The 23,780-nt window shown below is 37.0% G+C and overlaps 1 long non-coding RNA gene across 1 annotated transcript in view; it reads left to right on the top strand.

The window, feature by feature from the left end:
• The first annotated feature begins 2,701 nt into the window (after positions 1-2,701).
• The window catches only part of LOC149128636 (uncharacterized), a 99,934-nt gene continuing 78,855 nt past the window's right edge, over positions 2,702-23,780 (top strand). The window contains exon 1 of the long non-coding RNA XR_016213453.1: positions 2,702-3,092. This is a non-coding gene — a long non-coding RNA (uncharacterized LOC149128636). The remainder of the gene's footprint in view (positions 3,093-23,780) is intronic.

Here is a 23,780-nt window from a genome sequence, read left to right as displayed (position 1 = left end):
AGTTGTCTCATTCAATAATAAGTGGTTTCTGTTTCCTTGTTGCAGGGCAGGCATTGTTCATGGTTATGCCATTTGTGTGTAACATTAGCATTTTGTTTTGAAAAATCTGAAAGGATACTGCAGCTGTACTGATAGCGAATATCTGTGTGATTTCTCAACTGATTGTCCACCAACCGACTTTCAGGCCAGGCAGTAATTCTCAATATATTTGCAACAGTGAGACAAATATTGCAAACCAATTGGGAATTTTAGCCTTCTTTAGAGGAATGCAGCAATAACCAGGAATTAGGAGTGAAGTCAATGTGTATAAAGGAATGGAGACACAGGTGTCCTGACATGGGCTGTATGAATCAGGGAGGTCAGCATGTGAGGGGAAGATAATGGCTACATGTAGAGGAGCTGGAGACTCATGAGGATTGGCATAAGATACAAGCACAGTAGTAGCCACTTGAGGAAAGATGTGGTGTAAACAAAAGGGATGCAGACCCTGAAGCCAGCCCTTGCTGCAGGCACAAGGATATGCTACTAAGAGCAGGCTTGGATGTCAAAGATTTTTAAATGCAAGATTACAAGGATGAACATCAGACCCAGCCACAGAAAATGGTAAAATTGCTGATAATATATGGTTTCAGGAGCAAGATCAGAGATACATAAAGTCTGGCATAGCTGGAAGGCACATAGGGCTTGAGACATCACGAGGCAAATATTTGGCAGAGTGATGGAGGACTGGCAAACACAGAAAGAAATAGAGGAGATGTCATATAAATCAGTGCACAGATAAACTTATAGGCTCAAGATATTATGTGAGAAGACAGAGACCTAATCATCGTGACATCCTTCTTAAGATCTAAGATGAGCTATACAGCAATATAGGATAGTGAAAATGGAGAATACCATCAATATAATGCCTTTAGTAAGACTGTACCACAGAAACAAATAATAAAGGAAAAGTGTTTTGAAAACATAGAGCAGACGGTTGGCACTGTGGTGTATCAGGTAAAACTGCCGTCTGCAGCGTTGGCATCCAATATACGTGCCAGTTCAAGTCCCAACTGCTCCACTTCCAATACAGCTCTCTTCTATGGCCTGGAAAAGCAGTAGAAGATGGCCCACATCCTTGGGCCCCTGCACCCACATGTGAGTGCCAGAAGAGTCTCCTGACTCCTGGTTTCAGGTTTGCCCAGCTCTGGTCATTTCAGCCATTTGGGGAGTAAATCTTGGATGGAATAAATCTCTCTCTCTGCCTCTGCTTCTCTGTAACTCTTCCTTGCTAATAAATTAATATTTTTTATAAAATGAGTAGAATTAATCAAGACTAGGATAATCTTAAGAAAAAGTAAAAATATGACAGAGATAACCAGTGACAGAAATCCAAACAGCATTGTTCTTGACCAAATTAATAAAGTTTAGCAACAATGTTAAAGAATATTCTGAAATGCATAGAAATAGTTTTTTTTAAAAACTTAAACCCAGAGCCACCACGTTATGAAATAAATTTATCAAAAATCTTCAATAACATAGGAATCTGCTATATAAACAAAATAATTGACTCAGTATTTGAAAAATCAAAATAACCAATGAACAAATTCAAAAGCAAAATTTCTGGCCTAGATTTGTAGAATTTCCCTCATAGTCAAGGCAGTAAAACACTCCTCAATTTCCCAGATTCATAAAAAGTGGTAATAAATATGGAATATGATTCAATTTCTTTTCTGAACACCGTATTACATTGATGCCACAGTCAGATCAAGACATGAACTAAAAAGGAACTTAAAGAACATATCTTTATAAAAAAAAAGGTACAAATATTTTAAGCAAAATGTTAATATAGAGCAAAATATGAAATCACAAGTGATCAATAGAAAAGCAAGATAGAGTCAAAGATGCCAAGGTGTTTAACAGTTCAAAATAAATCATGTAAATAATTCATGTGGAAGAGAAACACAAAAACATCACATGGTAACTGCAATTAAAAGATGAAAAGTTTTGAATAAAATTAAGCATCTAATCACAAAAATAAACTGTGAGTAAAGCAGTAAAAATAGTTATTACTTATTATAACTAAGATGGGCTGCAATGCACCTATAATATAGAGCATAATTGTCATAGAACACTGAAAGCTATTTCCCTCAGAACACAGCTGTACAAGCCGCTCTCCTTTTATTTTCTGTCTTCAACAATGTCCTAGATGTGCAGTTAGGAAATTTAAAAAACAGAAAACTTTATGTATAAGGATATGCTTTTAAGCAGCAAAACCATCAATAAAGGTTAATTAAACTATTATATACGGAGATAATCCCATAAAATTCAAAACAAATAAAAACTGACCAGAGAATTATGCAGGATTACTGTGTATAAGATCAATATATAAACCCAATGTGTTAGGACATGCCAGTAAGAACGAAACAGACAACAATATTAAATTACAGAATACAGAACTACAAGTGAATATCTGTAATAGAAACACGAGAAAGAGAGGTCAATCTATGTAATGTATTTTTTAGTATCTTAAAATAGTCCTGGAGTCAATTTTTTTTTAAAGTCAGATGACCTTAAAATAGAGCCAAGAATATAAATAATATAAAGACCCTGATAAAGACCCAGAATACCGGAAAGATTCAGCATTCTGTTACACATGAGACCATTATTGAAAGTCCAAGGGTCACAAGATTTTGATAGGGTCCTGGAAAAAGGAGGGAGGGACAGTGCTCTGATGTCATGATCATCAGGGAGGTGAGAGCGGCCCCTGCTGTTGGGAGGATCAAGCTGCAAAGATGAGGCAGTTTCAGACCTGCCCCCACCTGCCACAACCCCAAGCTACAGCCCTCATGCTAGGAGCGTTTGGATTGGCTGTGTGTTCTCTGATGTTATGCATGCTCATTGTTAGGGCAGACTTTAAAATCAAAAGGTGTTCAAAGGCAACACTGCTGAACCACACAGCATCTTCTTTTCTGGCATTCCAATGTTAGGCTTTCTGGGTTTGTTCCTGAGAGAGGTCTCAGGTGTTTCACCCATTGCTGCTCTGTGAACTTCCCTCACCACACTCAGGAGCCCTCAGGAGGATGCTGGGACTCATTGGAAGCTGGAAAGTGGTGAGTGTCAGAAACCAGTATTCTATGGTCACAGGAGGTGAGCTGGGCCAGTAGCCAGGACCCTGGTGTCCTGTCCTGTGTCTAAAGGAAAAGGGTTTGTGTGAACCCTGGGGCTGCACAGCTTTCCAAACTGATGGTGATTACAGAATCCACATGGAGAAATGAACTTCCACATGTGATCTGATATCCTTTGGTTGAGAAACGAGGTCACTAGTTTACGATTCAGTCCTGCCAGCACAGCTCTTCCTAGGTTCTGAGTCAGGTTTTGTTTGATGCTAATAACAGAATAGTACAGACTCAGTAATTTAGAAAGAAATGGTATTTGTCTCATGGTTTGGGTCCAAGGTCGGAGGGCAGTATCTGTTGATGGTCATCTTGTTGGCAGAGGTTTGGGTGGCACAGAGACCATATGACCAAATAATGAAATTGCAGGAGGTTCAAATATGAAGTCGTTTCTATAGCACACAGCTGGGAATAAGCAGTCACTCAATAATCACATGAATTGATTTAGCCTAATCGCTTCATTAGGGTCCCACCTGTTCCCAATGATTAATCTCTCCTAATAGGTATTAACTGCCTTCACACCCTTGTGTGGAGAGTAAAATCTTTGTAAAGGCCAATCATTCTTCACTCCCCAACCCCAAGCTAACTGGTGTGAGAACTGAAAATCAAATAAACTGTTGAGCACACAGTAGTTTCATTATGCATGCAAATTTGGTTTAGTCAAATGATAGCTTGTAGCATTTGAGAATATCTCAGAATATCAGATTCTGCTGGCTATAAAATGGTTTATAAATTTGAGAGTTCATTTGTGACTGGTAAAAGAAAAAAAAATTCTTTTCTCCTCAATTCCTGTACCTTTGATTTTAAGACTCAGATATTTCATGGGCAATATGAGTGGCTATGATTCTGTCTAATACACAAATTTCAGGCCATAGCTAAGCTCATGCAAATAAGATAGCTTTAGAGGGGATCTCTGGATAACTTCATAATTTTGACTGGAGCCAGAAAATCAAATACATGCTTTTCATTGGTATATGCCTGGGATGTGTTGACGCGGAAATCTTAATCCATTATGTCTACTAACTCTATATAATGGCAGAATTGAACTGTTGGTGAGTCACAGGTGTTATAGATGTGTTGTTTGATATTAAGCAAACAACACACATTTGGTGTTAGTGATCATGAAAATGACTGCACAGGTCACAGACTTAAACTGATTTTAAGTGTTTGATTTCTGGTGAGAATTAAGACCTTGGAGGAGGGAACCAATGCAAACTGTTGGGAGGGAAAAGTAAAAAGTGTGGAACTCTCAGAATTAAATGTTCTGGCTGCCGAGGTTTGTCTTAGTTCCTGAGAGTGAATCCCCTTAGTCTGCATCTCCTGAGAGTGATCCCCAAAGTCTGGGAACCTGAGTTTGGTGTCCCTTGATACTGTGGGATAAATAGGTTGCTTCCTTTCAAATGCACTTAGTACACCAGTTTAGAAATTATGTGCCATGATTTCATGTTAGACATATATACTCTTGCATAGATCCCTAATATACAGTATTAAAACCTGAAAAGAAGACAATTGTTGACATCTTTGTTTTCTGCTAAATTTGAATAAGAATGTTAACATCCATAGAACTAACATTCAGGTAAATATAGGGGCCTTGGTCAGTTCAGGTGTTTTCCCAATCTCTTCTACTTCTGCCCCCAAGAGGAAAGTCCTGGTTCTTTGATGTTTTTGTTTGCTTACTTTCTGTTTCTCTAAACCATGAGTTTTGCTAGCTTTGTTGGGTATTTGTGACAATATCCTTCTTGATTTTTGTTGCTCATCTGCTAATTCTTGGCCTTTTTTATTACATCATGGCAAAATGCTGTCATGTTATAGATTGTGTATAGACTGTGCTTCTGTAGGAAATATTGATAGTTAAAATGGATTGTCTATCTTTTCTTCCATATATACTGATTTTTGTGTTTTTCAACACTTGAAGTGACCTTATTTACTTATTTATTTATTTTCTCCATCTAGTGTTAGCTGATGTATCTGCACAATGACATATGGATAACTATTAATTACCCCTGGTTGGGTATTTATACCATTGTATTTATTTGTTCTGATAAACACTGGGCAATCCTTGCAGTTTTGTAAGCATTTTTCTTAAATATTCTGATGCTCTATCTATGAACACTGATATGAAACACTGTACTATCCTCATAGAAAATGATCTGCTCATCTCACTGTGTAACCCTTTTAAATTTTCTGACACAAATCCTGATTAACCTGAAGTGCATATTGCTTTTCCAGGCTTCAATGTAATGGTGTTATAATGGACCATGTTTCTGCATATTTTCTATTTCATCATTTTTATATCTTCATTCTATTTTACTTTTGAAATCTGTACATATGTATCTTAAGTTCACAAAAATGTAATGTATTTAGCACATAAAATTGGTTTGGAACACTATTTCTTTGGAAGCTCAGATATCTTATAAAAGAATGTTCTCAACTCTTTACTCCTATTGTTTATACAATTTCTGTCATTATTTTTAATGATCAGAAACTGTAACAACACTGTTCATTGTTAAGCTTTTATTAAAATGATAATATTATCTGTTAGGTTACATTGGAATAAAGAATACAAATATTTTGCTATACCTCCATTTGCTTTCAGCCTTTTCTTTACTTGGATGACTTCCAAGACTATGTTGCTCTTTATGTCTGATGAATTATTTTCTAATTTACTTGATAGAAAACAAGAGACAATGAATGAGAGAAAGAGCTCCTATTCACAAGTTCACTTTGCAAATGCTCACATCTTCCAGGGAGGGATCAGATCTAAACCTGAGAGCAGGTAACTCACTTCAGGTTTTCCATGTGGGTGGCACAAACCACATGTCTTGAGACATCATCATGACTTCCCAGGGTCTGCTTTAATTGGAAGCTGGAGTTAGGATCAGAATCAGGAAATGCACCCAGGTCCTCAATTGTGGAATACAGTTTTATTAAACTTAACAGTTACCCTAAGCCTTTTTTTAAACTGAAATACATGGATCCAAGTTTGAACATCATGCCTGTAACTTGACAACAGTATTAAGAATGAATGAAACAGTATAAAGGGATGGGGTCATGAGCAGTGAGTTAAGCCACGACTTGGGATGCCCTCTTCTCATATTTATCTTCCTCATTCAGGTCCTGGCCATTCCCCACTTCCATTCCAGATTCTTGCTACAATGTATCTGAGGGGCGTTTGATGATGTCTTAAGTACCCATGTACCTTCTGCCTACATTGGAGATACAAAAAGTGTTCCTGGCTCCTAGATTAAACTGGAACCAGTCCCAGGTTTTGCAAACATTGACAAGTGAACTAGTGGATGGAAGATCTATCCACTACTGTCCCTCCTCCTTTCAAGTAAATAAATACATATTAAAACCTTACAACTATTCTTCCATTTAGGTTCAAGTTTAGCTTTGCAACAATGGCATTCATAGAATATCAGAAAGGCATGCAAGGGATGAGCAGAAAGTTCAATGGGAAAGGCAACCTTGATGTTTAGATTTTAAGATTATTTAAATAATCCTTAGCAGGACTGGAGATTATTGCCTTATTACTTTCTTATGCTTTGTAAATGATGCAGTTTGGTTAATCACATATTGCAGACAGTTCATTGAGAGAATATAGAGACATTTCTGATTTTTAAAATTTTGCTCAGTCTTTGATTAACACTACTTTTATGTTATCACAGGATACAGTGCAACATTTGAGTACGCACACAACATAATTTAATCAATCTAGAAAATGAGGATTTTCCTTGCTTATTTTGTGTTTAAGGCCTACAAGCTCCTCCACTCCAATTTCTTATACAGTGTATCTTATCATGAACTAAAGTCACAACACTGTATTATGGAACACTGCCAGTGGTTCGTTCTTTCTAACTCTGTTTCTATATCTGTTATCGTACCACCCAGTATCTTCAGTAATGAATCTTCCCATCCTAATTAAAAACATTTATATTTATATCCACCATTTTTTAGAAACCCATATATCAGAGAACATGTGAAATTTACTTCTTCCTATGCCAGTCTTATTTCACTTAAGGATCTCCAGTTCCACCCATTTTGAAGCAAATAATATTTCAATCCTTTTTAATCACTGAATTAGGACTGGAAAACCTGTAACACACTGATAGATTCCTAGGTTGGTTCCAAATATTTACTACTATGAATACTGCTGTAGTCAAAACAGAAAGCGGAAATCTCTTTTGCATGCAGATTGAATTTCCTTCTGATACATACACAATGGTTGGAGAGGTTTATCCCTTCTCATTTTTTGAGGGATGGCCATACTAAGTCTTCATAATGCTCAGGCTAACTTGCATTCTCATCAATATCTTATATTTTAAAATATTTATTTATTTGAAAGTCATAGTTACAGATAGAAAGAGAGAGATCTTCCCTCCACTGGTTCACTCCCCAAATGGCTGCAATGGCTAGAGCTGGGCCAAAACAAAGCCAGGAACCAGAAGCTTCCTCCTGGGTCTCCCATGTGGGAGCAGAGGCCTAAAGACTTGGGCCACCTTCCACTGATTTCCCAGGCCACAGAAGAGAGCTGGATCAGAAGTGGAGCAGCTGGGACTCAAGTCCCCATATGGGATTTTGGCACTGCAGGTGGTGGCTTTAATTGCTACACAACAGTGCAGGCTCCAATAACATATTAAAGTTTTCTTTTCTTCATACCCCGCTAGCATTTGTTAGTGAGGTGACACCTAGTGTGTTTTGATTTGCATTTTCCTATATAATAATTATATTGCATTTTTCCCATTTTTGTTGACCATGGGTATTTCTTCTTTACAGAAATGCCTGTTCAGATCCTTTCCCAATTCTTAGATATATTTGTGCATAATTTCAGCAGTTTCATATGTATTCTGAATTTCAGTTCTTCATGAAATGCAGAATTGGCAAATACGTTATCCCAGTCTACTGGGGTATTAAAATAATTTTATTCATATAAGGTGAACAAATTTCATGTATTTCATATACACAGACTTAAGAGCATAATATTTCCCACCCTAACCTCCCTCTTGCCCATGCGCCGACCCTCTGTCCTCCTTCCTCTCTTATTTTTTCTTTTTATATCTATAATTGCATAATTTCAATTTATTTTATAATCACAAGCTGAACTCTGCACCAAATAAAGAGTTGAATGGAACAAGTAGAAAAATCACTGCTTATCAAGAGTACAGACAAGGATTGTAAGCAATAACCAAAACTCAACATTGCATTTTTGTGCTTTGTTTCTTTGTGCTTTGTTTATTTGTTTATTTTGTGCTGGTTTATTTGACTGAGAATAATGGCTTCCATATGCATATACTTTGTTGTAAAAGACAAGATCTTATTAATTTATATAGCTGAGTAGTTTTGCATAGTGTATATATACCACATTTTCTTTAACCATTATTCAGTTGATGAATCTCTTGGTTGATGTCAGATCTTAGCTATTGATCTGCAATAAACATAAGGTGCAGACAAGTCTTCCTTATGCTGATTTCATTCCATTTGGGTAAATTTTTAGGAGTGGGATGGCTGTGTATACGGTGGAACAATTTTCAGATTACTGAAAAATTACCAGACTGTGTTCCATAATGGTTGTACTCTTTTACAATTTAACCAGCAGTGGATTATAGTATTTTATCACCCATATATTTGCTAACATGTATTGTTTTATAATTTTTGAAAGATAGCCACTCTAATTGGGGCGAGGTTTCACCCTCATCATCCTTTTGGTTTGCATTTCCTGATGGCTAATGATCCTGAGCATTTTTAAATGTTTCTGTTGACCATTTGAATGTCATCCTTCAAAAATGTCTGTTTTGTCCTTTGCCCATTGCTTGACAGGATTTTTGTTGTTTTTGCTGTTCTGGATTACTTGAACTCTTTGTAGATTCTGGATATCAGACCTTTAACCATTGCAAGATTTGCAAATATTTTCTCCTGTTCTCTTGGATGCCTCTACAATATGTTGAGCAATTCCTTTGCAGTGCATAAGCATCTTAGCTTAATGCAATCCTATTTGTTTATTTTTGCTTTGATTGCCTATCATTCTGGGGTATTTAACAAGAATTCCGTGTGTATGCCAATGTCTTGCTGAGTTTCCCAATATTTTCATCTAGTAATTTGATGTTATCAGGTTATTGTTTTATATCATTGATCCATCTATAGTTCATTTCTGTATAAATTGTAAGGTGGTGGTCTTGTTTCATACTTCTACATGCAGAATCCAAGTTTTCCAGTAACATTTGTTGAAGAGTACCTTTTTTTCAGGCATTGATTTTGGCTCCTTTGTCAAAGATCGGTTGGGTGTACACGAGTGTATTAAGTTCTGGAATTTCTACTCCAGTCCATTGGTCTACATGTCTATTTTTGTGCCAGTATTAGGCTTTTTTGATTCTAACTGACCTGTAGTTGTCATGAAATCTGATATTGCGATGACTCTGGTTTTGTTTTATTCTTTAAGTTTGCTCTAGCTATTCAGGATCTCTTGGGCTTCCATATGAATTTTAGCATCAATTTTTCTATCTTTCTTTTTCAGAAGAATGTCGTTACTATTTTGATTGGGATCATATTGAACATGTAAATTGCTTTCAGTAGTATGGACATTTTGATTCTATTAATTCTTCTAATCCATGAACATGACAGATATTTCCCTTTTTATGTTCTCCTATTTATTTTAAAAATGTTTTGTAATTATCATTGTAGAGATATTTGACCTCTTTATTTAAATTTATTCCAATTTGTTTGGCTATTGTGAATTGAACTGATCTTGCATGTCCTTCTCAGCCATAGCATTGTCTTTTTATGCAAATGCTATTGAATTTTGTGTATTGATTTTATCTTGCAAATTTACCAACCTCTCTTGAGTTCCAATAGTCTCTTGGTGGAGTCTTTTGGCTTCCCTATATATAAAATCATATCTTCTATCAACAGTAATAATTTGACTTCAACCTTTCCAATTTGTATCCCTTTGCTTGGATTTTGCTTGCTGGTGGCTCTCAGTAAGCCTTCGAGAACTATATTGAATAGCAATTATGGGGGTGAGCATCCTTGTAGATCTTAGTGGAAATGCTTCCAATTTACCCACACAATTTGATGGTGGCTCTGTGTTTGTCATAAACTACCTTGAATGTGTTCATGAATATTCCTTCTATTCCCAGCTCAAGGTTTTTATCAAGGACATATTTTATCTAGTGCATTCCCACTTGGTCTGGGTGAATTATATTTCTAATGTGTTGTTATGTTTGATTAGCAAGTATTTTGAGGATTGCTTGCATCTGTATTTATCAAATATATTGGTCTTAGTTTGCTTTGTACATATACCTGGTTTTAGAATTAAAGTGATGCTGGTTTTATAGGAGTTAAGGGGGGTTTTATCTTCACTCTGATGATTGTCTTCTTTGTTGCGAATTATCTTGTTAGTTTGATATAAGGTTTCTCTATTAGTTTTTTATTGCCTGTTCTTAGGGTATCTTATCAAGAAGCCATTCCTTATGTCAATGTCTTATAGTTTTCTCTATATTTTGTAAGTTTCAGTTCTTACATTTACATCCATGACTCACTTTCAGTTGACTTTGTATAGGAAAAGAGGGGTGGTCATCTGGGTTTAGCCATGTCCATATGGATATCCCGTTGCCTCTGGACAATTTACTGAATAGACTATACCTTTTCCAGTGTATTTTTGTTTGCTTTGTAAAAGATCCATTGTCTGTATGTATCGGTATTTCTTTTTGGGAGCCTCTATCCTCTTACACTGGTCTATTCATCAGTTTTTATGCCAGGGTTTACCATACATCTATGGTATGTATTGAACTCATTTGTTGTGACCCCAGACGTGTTCTGTTTCTCAAGAGTTACTTTTCTATGTGGAACTTTGTTTAATATATGTGAAGATATGAGGTTTAGGTTTATTTTTCTAGATACATGATGAATTCCATTGATTTTGATGGAAAGCATATTGTATCTGTAAATTAACTTGGATAATATGGAAATATTAGAAAGTATTTCAATCTGTGAATATGAGCGGTCTTTTTGATCTCAGATTCTTTATCATGGCTTTAGAATTGGTGCTGTAGAGGCATTTTACATCACAAGTCAAATTTATCCAGGGTATTTTATTTCTTATTGTGAATTTAATTTCTTCTTTAATTTATTTTTTCAGTGGGTTCACAATAGTATAGGTATATAAAACTTATTCTGATTTTTTGTGCTTACTTTGTATCCTACAAATCTACCAGTCATTTACCAGTTCAGGTGGCCTGTTGTTGAACTCATTGCATTTCCATAAAATCATCTGGAAAAATAAATAATTTCAATTTCAATTTCTTCTTTTCTATATCTATGTCTTTTATTTCCTTCCCTTTTCTTTTTGTTTTGCCTAGACCTTACATTGCAGTATTGAATATAAAAGTAAAAAATGTGCATCATTTTATGGTTCCAATTATAGGGTAAATGCTTTCATTTTGTTAGCATTCAATAGAATCTGGCTCAGGTTCCTCAAATGCAAGGGTTTTGTAATTGAATTATATACAATCTGTAAGTGTTCTGCTCAATTTACTTCTCATAAGTGAATGTATAATTTTATACAAAATGTTTTCTGCATCTAGTTTATTATATTGATGTTTATTTTTGATTGATATGAATTATTGGAATTATGAATTACATTCATATTTTCCCTGTTCCTATATTACATCTGACTTGATTATGATATCTGACTATTTTATTTCATTTTATTTTATTTTATTTTATTTTATTTTTTTGGATTCCAAACTGGATTCAATTACTATCAAATTTTCCACCTATATTCTAATATAAATTCTATTAGGATGACAGTGTTGCATTATATTCAGCAGGGACTCTGCTGTGTAAGTTTTTATTTGAAAAAAGAGAATCAGAGATAAACAGAGATCTTGCATCTATCAGGTCACTTTAGGAAAAACTGGCCTTATATGAGTTTGGAAAAGTTACCTCCCTAACAATTTGTATAATACTTTTCAAAAAATTGGTGTTTGTTTAATTTTGTAGATTTTAGCAATGATGACATTTGTTGTTGATCTTTCATTTGAACACATTATTCCTCATTTAATGTTCTCAGTATTGCTCTATTCAGAGATGTTATTATTATTATAGAAAACTTTTTATAATTCCCTTAATTAAACTTAGGTTTATTTATTTATTTTTTAACTTTTATTTCATAAATATAAATGTCCAAAGTACAACTTTTGGATTATACTGGCTTCCCCCCCCATAACCTCCCTCCCACCTGCAACCATCCCATCTCCCACTCCCTCTCCCATACCATTCACACCAAGATTCATTTTTTCAATTATTTTTATATACAGGAGATCAATTTAGTATATGCTAAGGAAAGATTTCAACAGTTTGCACATACACAGAAACACAAAGTATAGAGTACTGTTTTAGTAGTAGTTTTACCATTAATTCACATAGTACAACACATTAAGGACAGAGAGTCTACATGGGGAGTAAGTGCACAGTGACTCCTGTTGTTGACTTAACAATTGACAATCTAATTGATGACATCAGTAATCACCAGAGGCTCTTGTCATGAGCTGTCAAGGCTGTGGAAGCCTCTTGAGTTCACCACCTCTGATCTTATTTAGACAAGGCCATAGTGAAAGTGGAAGTTCTCTCCTCCCTTCAGAGAAAGGTACCTCCTTCTTTGATGGCCCCATTCTTTCCACTGGGATCTCACTCACAGAGATCTTTCATTTAGTTTTTTTTTTCCCCACAGAGTGTCTTGGCTTTCCATGCCTAAAATACTCTCATGGGCTCTTCAGCCAGATCCAAGTGCCTTAAGGGCTGATTCTGAGGCCAGAGTGCTGTTTAGGACAGCTGCCATTCTATGAGTCACTTCCCATCTTAGGTTGTTCTCTCCTTTTTAATTCTATCAGTCAGTATTATCAGATACTAGTCTTGTTTAGGTGATCCCTTTGACTCTCAATCCTGTCGTTATGATCAATTATGAATTGAAAGTGATCACTTTGACTAGTGAGCTGGCATTGGTACATGCCACCTTAATGGGATTGAATTGGAATCCCCTGGCATGTTTCTAACTCTACCACTAGGGGTATGTCTGATGAGCATGGGCCAAACTGTACATCTCCCCCCTCTCTTATTTCCACTCTTATATTTAACAGAGATCACTTTTCAGTTAAATTTAAACACCTAAGAGTAATTGCATGTTAATTAACGAGTTCAACCAATGGCATTAAGTAGAACAAAAAATACTAAAAGGAACAAAATAGTAAGTTGTTCTTCAACAGTCAGGACAAGGGCTGATCAAGTCATTTTTTCTCATAGTGTACACTTCACTTCAACAGGTTTCCTCTTAGGTGCTCAGTCAGTTGTCACTGCTCAAGAACATATGATATTTGTCCCTTTGGGACTGGCTTATTTCACTCAGCATGATGTATTCCAGATTCCTCCATTTTGTTGCAAATGAACAGATTTCATTTCTTTACTGCTGTATAGTATTCTATAGAGTGCATATCCCATAATTTCTTTATCCAGTCTTTTGTTGATGGGCATTTAGGTTGATTCCAGGTCTTAGCTATTGTGAATTGAGCTGCAATACACATTAAGATATAGACAGCTCTTTTATTTGCCAACTTAATTTCCTTTGGGTAAATTCCAAGGAATGGGATGGCTGGGTTGCATGGTAGGGTTATATTCAGGTTTCTGAGGAATCTCCAGACAGACTTCCATAATGGCTTTACCAGCTGGCCTCATATGATGAGTTTGGAAAAGTTACCTCTCTAACTTTTCAAAAGATTGGTGTTATTTTTTTAATTTTGTAGATTTTATTAATGAAGATATTTGTTGCTGATCTTTCATTTGAACACATTTTTCCTGATTTAATGTTCTTACTCAGTATTGCTCTATTCAGATATGTTATAATTATAGAAAACTTTTATTTAATAAATATAAATTTCAAAAGTACAACCTTTGGATTATAGTGATTCTTTGCTCTATAACCACCCTTCCACCCACAAACCATCCCATCTCCTACTCCCTCTCAATCCCATTCTTCATTAAGGTTCATTTTAAATATCTTTATATACAGAAGATCAACTCTATACTAAGTAAAGATTTCAACAGGTTGCACCCACACAGAAAGACAAAGTATAATGCATGCTTTGAGAACTAGTTATAGTGTTAATTCTCATAGTAAAAAACATTAAGTACACAGGTCCCAATATAGGGAGCAAGTGCACAGTGACTCCTGTTGATGATTTAACAGTTCAGACTTTCATTTATGATGTCAGTAATCCTCTGAGGCTCTTTTCATGAGCTGCCAAGGCTATGGAAGCCTCTTGAGTTCACAAAGTCCAACATTATTTATACAAGGTCATAATCAAACTGGAAGTTCTCTCCTCCCTTCAGAGAAAGGTACCTCATTCCTTAATGTCTGCTTCTTTCTGCTGGAATCTCACTCACAGAGGTCTTTCTTTAAGGTCATTTTTGCCACATTTTGTCCTGTGTTTCCATGTCTGAACTACTCTCATGTGCTTTGTAGCCAGATCCAAATGCCTTAAGGTGTGATTCTGAGGCCAGAGTTCTGTTTACGGCATTTGTCATTCTAAGAGTCTGCTCTGTGACCTGCTTCCCATCCTGGGTTGTTATCTCCTCTTTAATTCTGCAATTATTAGCAGACACTGGTCTTATTTGTGTGCTCCCTTGACACTTAATCCTCTTTGTGATCAGTCATGGACTTAAACTGATCACTTTAATTAGTAAGGTGGCATTGGCACATGCCAATTTTTAGTATTTCGAGTCCCATGGCAAGTTTTAAGCTTTACCCTTAGGGGTAAATACCTGGGAGCATGTGCCAAACTGTATATCCCCTCCATCTCTTATTCCAACTCTTATTTTTTTATTTCAATTTGATTTAAACACCTAAGAATAATTCTGTGTTAAGTAAAAAGCTCAACCAATGGTATTAAGTAGAAAAAGAAAATACTAAAATGAATAAAATAGTAAGCTGTTCCTTGACAGTCATCACAAGGGCTGATCAAGTCACTGCTTCTCATAGTGTCAGTTTCACTGGCTTATTTCACTCAGTATGATGTTTTCCAGATTCCTCCATTTTGTTGCAAATGACCAGATTTCATTTCTTTTACCACTGTGTAGTATTCTGTAGAATACATAACATATCACTTAACTTCTTTATCCAGTCTTCTGTTGATGGGCATTTAGGTTGATTCCATGTCTTAGCCATTCTGAATTGCACTGCAATAAACATTGAGGTGTAGACAGCTCTTTTATTTGCCAATTTAATACTCCTTGGGTAAATTCCAAAGAATGGAATTGCTGGGTCATGTGGTAGGGATACATTCAGATTTATGAGGTATCTCCAAACTGTATCCATAGTGGCTTTACCAGTCTGCATTCCCACCAACAGTGGGTTATTGTGCCTTTGCCCCCACCACCTCACCATCATCTGTTGTTAGTTGATTTCTGTATGAAAGCCATACTAACTGGAGTGAGGTGAAACCTCATTGTGGTTTTGCTTTGCATTTCCCTGATGGCTAGTGATCCTGAACATTTTTTCATGTGTCTGATGGCCATTTGGATTTCCTCTTGAAAAATGTCTATTTAGGCTCTTGGCCCATCTCTTAAGTGGGTTGTTTGTTTTGCTGTTGTGAAGTTTCTTGATCTCTTTGTAGATTCTGGTTATTTTTTTTACAGGCAGAGTTATACAGTGAGAGAGAGAGAGAGACAGAGAGAAAAGTCTTCATTTTCCGTCGGTTCACCCCCCAAATGGCTGCTACACTGGCACGCTGCACCGATCCGAAGCAAGCAGCCAGATGCTCCCTCTGGTCCCCCATGTGGGTGCAGGGCCTAACCACTTGGGACATCCTTCACTGCCTTCCCAGGCCACAGCAGGGAGCTGGACTGGAAGAGGAGCAACTGGGACAGTACCTGGCACCTGAACCAGGACTATATCCCAGGGTGCCAGCTCCACAGGCTGAAGATTAGCCAAGTGAGCTGTGGTGCCTGCCAGATTTGGGTTATTAATCCTTTATCAGTTGCATAATTTGCAAAGATTTTCTCCCATTTTTTTTCATTTACCTCTTCACTTTGATGACTTTTTTTTTTTGCAGACAAGAAACTTTTCAATTTGATGTAATCCCTGTTGTTAATTTTGGCTTTGACTGCCTATGCCATGCCACTGGAGATTTTTCCAAGAAGTCTTCCCTGTGCCTATATCTTGCAGACTTTCTCCAATGTTCTGTAATAATTTTATGGTGTTGGGTCATAGATTTAGATCTTTAATCCATGCTGAGTGGATTTTTGTGTAAGGTGTAACATAGGTATCTTGCTTCATACTTCTGCTTGTGGAAATCCTGTTTTCCCAACAATATTTGTTTAAAAGACTCTCCTTGCTCCAGAAATTGGTTTTAGCTCCTTGATCAAATATAAATTGGTTGTAGATGTTTGGATTGATTTCTGGTGTTCCTATTCTGTTCTATTGCCTATCCATCTGTTTCTCTACAGTACCATGCTGTTTTGATTATAATGGCCCTGTAGTATGTCTTGAAATCTGGTATTCTGATGCCTCCAGCTCTGTTTTTGTTGTATAAGACTCGTTTATCTATTTGAGGTCTCCTGTGCCTCGATATATGTTTCTATATGAATATCAGCATCGTTTTTTCTAGATCTGATAAGAATATGTTTGATATTTTCATTGGTATCACATTGAATCTATAAATTGCTTTTGGAGGAATGGACATTTTGATGATATTAATTCTTCCAATCAGTGAGCATGGAATATTTTCCCATTTTTTGGTATCCTCTTCTAGTTCTTTAAGATTTTGTAATTCTCATTATAGAAATATTTGACATCCTTGGTTAAGTTTTTTCCAAGTTATTTGGTTTTTTTCTGGTAGCTGTTGTGAATGGGATTGACCTTAGAAGTTATTTTTCAGTTCTGGCAGTGTCTGTATACAAAGGCTGTTGATTTTTATGTATTGATTTTATATCCTGCAACTTTGCCAAATTCGTCTATGAGTTCCAATAGTCTCTTAGTGGAGTTCTTTGGATACCTTAAATAGAGTCACGTTGTCTGCAAAGATGTATAGTTTGACATTTTCCTTCCCTTTTTGTACCCCTTGTAATTTCTTTTTCTTGACTAATGGCTTGGCTAGAACTTCTAGTGCTATATTGAATAGCAATGGTGAGATTTGGCATCCCTGTCTGGAACTGGGTCTCAGTGGAAACGCTTCCAACTATTCCGCATTCAATAGGTTGCTGGCTGCGGGTTTTTTCATAAATTGCCTTAATTATGTTGAGGAATGTTCCTTCTATACACAATTTGGTTAGAGTTTTCATCACGAAATGGTTTTGTAATTTATCAAATGCTTTCTCTGCATCTATTGAGATAATATATGATTTTTCTTCTGCAGTTTGTTAATGTGGTGTATCACATTGATTGATTTGTGAATGTTGAACCATCCCTGCATACAAGGATAAATCCCACTTGGTCAGGTTGGATGATCCTTCTAATTTGTTGTTGGATTATTTTGGCTTGAATTTTGTTGTGTATTTGTTGTATGGTCTTTCGAGAAATTGGTGTGTAATTCTCTTTCTCTGCTACATCTTTTTCAGCTTTAGGAATTAAGTGATACTGGCTTTGTAGAAAGAATGTGTGAGGATTCCCTCTCTTTCAATTGTTTTGAATAGCTTGAGAAGAATCGGAGTTATTTCTTCAGTAAATGTCTGATAGAATTCAGAAGCGAATCTCTCTTGTCCTGGTCTTTTCTCTGTTGGGAGGGCCTTTATTACTGATTCAGTTTCTGACTTTCTTATGGGTCTTTTTTTGGTTTTCTATGTTTCTTGCTTCAATTTTTGTAGGTCGCCTATGCCCAGGAATCTATCCATTCCTGACAGATTTCCCTGATTGCTGGCATACAACTCTTGTAGTAATTCATAATGACTCTTGTTATTTCTGTGGTGTCTGTTGTTACATTTCCTTTTCATGTCTAATTTTATTGATTTGTGTCTTCTCTCTCCTTTATTTGGTTAGTTGTGCCAATGGTGAGTCAATTTTGTTTTTTTTTTTTCAAAAAATCCTTTCAAAATTTTGCTTCTCTTTTGTATTTTTTTTGATTCAATTTTGTTGATTTTCTTCTCTGATAATTATTTCTCTTCTCCTACTAGATTTGGGTCTGGTTTGCTGTAGTTTTTCTAGATCTTTGAGATGCATTGATAGTTCATTTATTTGGTGCCTTTCCAATTTCTTGATGTAGGCACCTATTGCTATAAACTTTCCTCTTAACACTGCTTTTGCTGTATCCCATACGTTTTGATATGGTGTGTTGTTATCTTCATTTGTTTCCTGAGAGTTTTTGATTTCTCTTTTGATTTCTTCTATGACCCAGTGTTCATTCAGGAGCATGCTGACATTCTCCATGTGTTTACTTATGCTCTAGAGAATCCTGAGTTGCTGATTTCCAGCTTCATTCCATTGTGGTCTGAGATGTATGGTATGATTTTGATTTGTTTTAAATTTGCTGAGACTTGCTTTATGGCCTAATATGTGGTCTATCCTAGAGAAAGTCCCATGCACTAGTGAGAAGAATGTGTATTCTGTAACATTAGGATGAATATTTCTGTACATATCTCTTAGATCTGTTTGTTCTCTAGTGTCAAGTAAATCTACTGTTTCCTTGTTGATTTCTGTCTGGTTGATCTGTCCATTGCTAAAAGTGGAGCATTGAAGCCCCCCAATATTATTGTATTGGAGTCTAAGTCTCCCTTTAAGTTCCTTAACATATCTTTTAAATAAACTGGTGCCCTGTAATTAGGTGCATATACATTTATAATAGTTACATCTTCCTGTTGAATCGATACCTTAATCATTATATAGTGCCTTTCTTTGTCTCTCTTAACATTTTTTTGTGTTAAAGTCAATTTTTTCTGATATTAAGGTGGCTACATCAGCTCTTTGTTTGGTTTCTTTTGGCATGGAATATCTTTTTCCAACCTTTCACTTTCAGTCTGCATGCATCTTTGTTGGAAAGATGTGTTTCTTGAAAGCAGAAAATAAATGGGTTTTGTTTTTTAATCCATTCAGCCAGGCTGTGTCTTTTATTTTAAACTTTTATTTAATGAATATAAATTTCTGAAGTACAGCTTATGGATTACAATGGTTCCCCCCCATAACTTTCCTCCCACATGCAACCCTCCTCTCTCCCACTCCCTCTCCCCTTCCATTCACATCATGATTTTCAATTATCTTTATATGCAGATCAATTTAGTGTATATTAAGTAAAGATCTCAACAGTTTACACCCACACAGAAATACAATGTGTAAAATACTGTTTGAGCACTAGTTATAGCATTAAGTCAAAATGTACAGCACATTTAGGACAGAGATCCTACATGACGAGTAAGTGCACAGTGACTTCTGTTGTTGACTTAACAAATTGCAATTGTTGTTCATGGCATTAGTAATCACCCTAGGCTCTTGTCATGAGTTGGCAAGGCTATGGAGGCCTTTTCAGTTTTCCGACTCTGATCATATTTAGACAAGGCCATGGTCAAAGTGGAAGTTCTCTCCTCCCTTCAGAGAAAGGTACCTGATGACCTGTTCTTTCCACTGGGATCTCTAGAGAGTTGAGGCCATTTACTTTCAGTGCAGCTACTGATAAGAAGTGACTTTGCCCTGCCGTGTTCCCAAAGATATTTCTAATATATAGTTTGAACTTCCTGTGATCCCTTACTGCAAGGTTTTCTTCCTTTACCACCTTTCTGTTGATGACTGTGTTTCTGTGTTTCTGTTTGTAAAATATCTTCAGCATCCTTTGCAGGGATGGATGAGTGGTGACAAATTCATTCTGTTTGTTATGAAAGGCTTTTATTTCATCTTTATTCCCAAATGAGACCTTTGCAGGGTATAATATAATAGGATGACTGTATTTTCTCTAAGTCTTGGGCTATATCTCACCATTCTCTCCCAGCTTGCAGGGTTTCTGATTAGAAGTCTGATGTGAATCTAATTGGAGATCCTTGAAAGTAATCAGGCATTTATCTTTTGCACATTTTAGAATCTTTTTCCTATGCTTTGCTGTGGTGAGTTTGATTACAATGTGTTGTGTTGATGATCTTTTCTGGTCATGTCTGTTGGAAGTTCGCTAGTATTTTGCTTAAAAAAGGCATTCTAACACTTTCTCTTTCTCCATAACTTCAGAACCTACAAGAACCCAAAATCTTGTTTTTTATATATTGTATCCTATAGATTCTCAACACTATGTCTTAGATTTCTAATTTTCTCTTGCAGACTTTAGCTAGACTGTATACTTTTCTGTGCTCTGTCTTCTAAGTCTGATATTCTCTCTTCTGCCTGATTTGGATTTTAAGGTTCTCAAATGCATTTTTTATTTGTTCTGTTGAATTCTTCATTTTCATTTTGTTTTCTCTTCAATATCTCGATGTCATGTTCTATTGAGTTTTTTCATTTCATTTTTATTCCTCCTTATAAATTAAATAGGCAAACAAAAAAGCTGTCTGCACATTAATGTTTATTGCAGCTCAATTCACAATAGCTAAGACCAGGAACCAACCCAAATGCCCATCAACAGTAGACTGGATAAAGAAATTATGGGACATGTACTCTATAGAATACTATCCAGCAGTCAAAAACAATGAAATCCGGTCATTTGCAACAAAATGGAGGAATCTGGAAAATATTATGCTGAGTGAATTAAGCCAGGCCCAAAGGGACAAATTTCATATGTTCTCCCTGATAGGCAACAACTAACTGAGCACCAAAGGGGAAACCTGTTGAAGTGAAGTGGACACTATGAGAAACAGTGACTTGATCAGCTCTTGACCTGACTGTTGATGTACAATGTAATACTTTATCCATTTTAGTATTTTTTTGTTCTAGTACTACTGGATGAACTCTTTAATTAACACACAACTATTCTTAGGTGTTTAAATTTTAACTGAAAAGGGATCTCTCTTAAATATAAGAGTGGGAATAAGAGAGGGAGGAGATGTGCAATTTGGGACATGCTCAATCGGACTTGCCCCAAATGGTGGAGTTAGAAACGTGCCACGGGATTCCAATTCAATTCCATCAAGGTGGCAAGTACCAATGCTATCTCACTAGTCCAAGTGATGAACTTCAGTTCACAATTGATCACACTGATAGGTCTAAGAGTCAAAGGGATCACAAAACAAGAGTAGTGTCTGCAAATACTAGCTGACAGAATCAAAAAGGGAGAGAATGATCCAACGTGGGAAGCAGGATACACAGCAGACTCATAGAATGGCAGATGTCCTAAATAGCACTCTGGCCTCAAAATCAGCCCTTAAGGCATTCGGACCTGGCTGAAGAGCCCATGAGAGTATTTTAGGCATGGAAAGCCAAGACACTTTGGGAAAAAAAGAAAACCTAAATGAAAGATCTGCTCGAGTGAGATCCCAGTGGAAAGATTGGGGCCATCAAAGCAGGAGGTACCTTTCTCTGAAGGGAGGAGAGAACTTCCACTTTGACTATGACCCTGTCAGAATAAGATCGAAGTCAGGGAACCCCAAATGCTTCTATAGCCTTGGCAACTCACGACTAGAGCCTAGGGAGATTACTGATGCCATAAACAAGAGTGTGAAATTGTTAAGTCAACAACAGGAATCACTGTGTACTTACTTCTCATGTGGGCTCTGTTCTTAGTGTGTTGTCCAATGTGAAGTAATGCTATAACTAGTACTGAAACTGTATTTTTACACTTTGTGTTTCTGTGTGGGTGTAAACTGATGAAATCTTTACTTAATATATACTGAATCGATCTTCTGTATATAAAGAGAATTGAAAATGAATTTTCATGTGAATGGAATAGGAGAGGGAGCAGGAGATGGGAGGAGTGCGAGTGGGAGGGAAGTTACGGGGGGGAGCCTATGTAATCCATAATCTGTACTTTGGTAATTTATATTTACTAAATAAAAAAAATTTAAAAAGGATTTTAATTTCATGAGAGATTTTCTTTCATGTTCTCCATGGATTTTAGTAGTCCATGTCGCTCCCCCTCTTCACGGAGGAACGACACAGGACCCTGTGCTGTTCTTTTGTCTGCTCGGCCCTCCCCGGGTTTGCTGCTGGTTCTTCCCGGGTTGGCTACCGACCCTTCCACCTCCGTGGAAGGGCGGTTCCCCCTGCCACATTCCCCACTTCCACGGGGGAGCGGCACACCGCCGGCCGGCTCTCTCGGGGGCTGCACAGGTGTTCCTTCAGATAGATGTTCCCCTTAGATGTTCCTGGTGCATGCTGTCTCTCTCCTCCTTTATAGTCCTCCTCTGCCAATCCCAACTCGGCTGCCCACACGCCGAGTACGCTGCTCTCCTCCAATCAGGAGCAAGTTCTACAGTTTATTGGCTGAACTGGAGGCAGCTGTGTAGAAGCTGTTTTCTCCTCTCCCAGCGCCATATTGTGGGAGAGCAGATGCATAGAATAAGTCTTAATTCCAGTAACTTAGTCTAGTCCGAGTTGCTCCCCACAGTCCATGCTTTTGCTTTTGATTACTTCTGTATAATCTTATCATCAATTTTTGGAATTCTATTTCTTGCGTTTCTTCTATCTCATCATCTTCATAATCTTGTATTGAAGTGTTCTGTTCTTTTGGGAGCATGATGTTGTCTTCCTTATTCTTGTCTCTTGGGTTGTTGCATTTGTTGTTCAGCATATGTGGAGGTACTCGTTGGTTTCTTCTTTTTTCCCCCACTTTGGCAGCTTTTATCATTGTACTATGACTCTATAGATGAGTGGAATGTCTGCTTTCAGTGAATGTCTAGAGGCTTGTAGTGGATGTAGCCAGAGAGCTCTGTTCAGCTCTCTAGAGTTAAGGGCATGCCTAAGTTGATACTCTCTGGTTTGACATGGTAAATCTTCACTCTCTTTTTTTAATCAGAAAGGAATTATTTCTGCTCAGCTGAGCTCTTCTCCTTGATGGAGTCCAGTGCCTGAGCACTAGCCAAAGTAGATATAATATTCCTCCGCTCTGTCCCAAGGACTGCACAAAGGATCTGGGCAATTCTCAGTATAAGTTAAGATTTTCCAGCAATGTCTATCACCAGGTGTCCAGGACTTCTGGAGCTTGTGGTATCCCACTGAGACTGCTCAAAGTCTCATCCACACCATGAGTTCTTCCACACACACTCATTTTTTTCCCACAGTCCTGGTTCTGAAGCTTCACACATTCACAAGCCCCTAACCTTCTGTTATTTCTCCCCACTGGAGTCAGGAATCTCCATTCAGCTGATTGCCAGGCACAGAAATGAGCTGGCGCAGCTGTTATGTATGTCCAAATTGGCACCTGCTCTATTGGCTTGTATGGCTTTGTAAGGTGATCAGAGAGAAATGTGTTCATACCCTCTTTTTTTCTCTCCTCTAGTTAGGCTGGTGCACTTTCCCTCAAATAGCTTCAAACCTCACTTCCTGTAGGGTCTTCCTTCTGCTTTTTCACCAGAGTCTCAGGCTCCTGCCATCTTCCCTCACCTCACTTTGCAGCAATGGTGCATAGGCTCTTGGATATTGGAGTCCTGAGCCATGGGTGCCCATGCCCTCCATGTAGTAGAGTTTCCTTTGCCTTTTTTTCATAACTCTTCCCCAAGACTACCACTTATTTAAAA

This window comes from Oryctolagus cuniculus, chromosome 1 (assembly GCF_051225735.1).
Source record: "Oryctolagus cuniculus isolate XC-2025 breed Fujian yellow rabbit chromosome 1, ASM5122573v1, whole genome shotgun sequence".
NCBI classification, from domain to species: domain Eukaryota; kingdom Metazoa; phylum Chordata; class Mammalia; order Lagomorpha; family Leporidae; genus Oryctolagus; species Oryctolagus cuniculus.
This window is presented reverse-complemented; position numbering and strand designations above follow the sequence as displayed.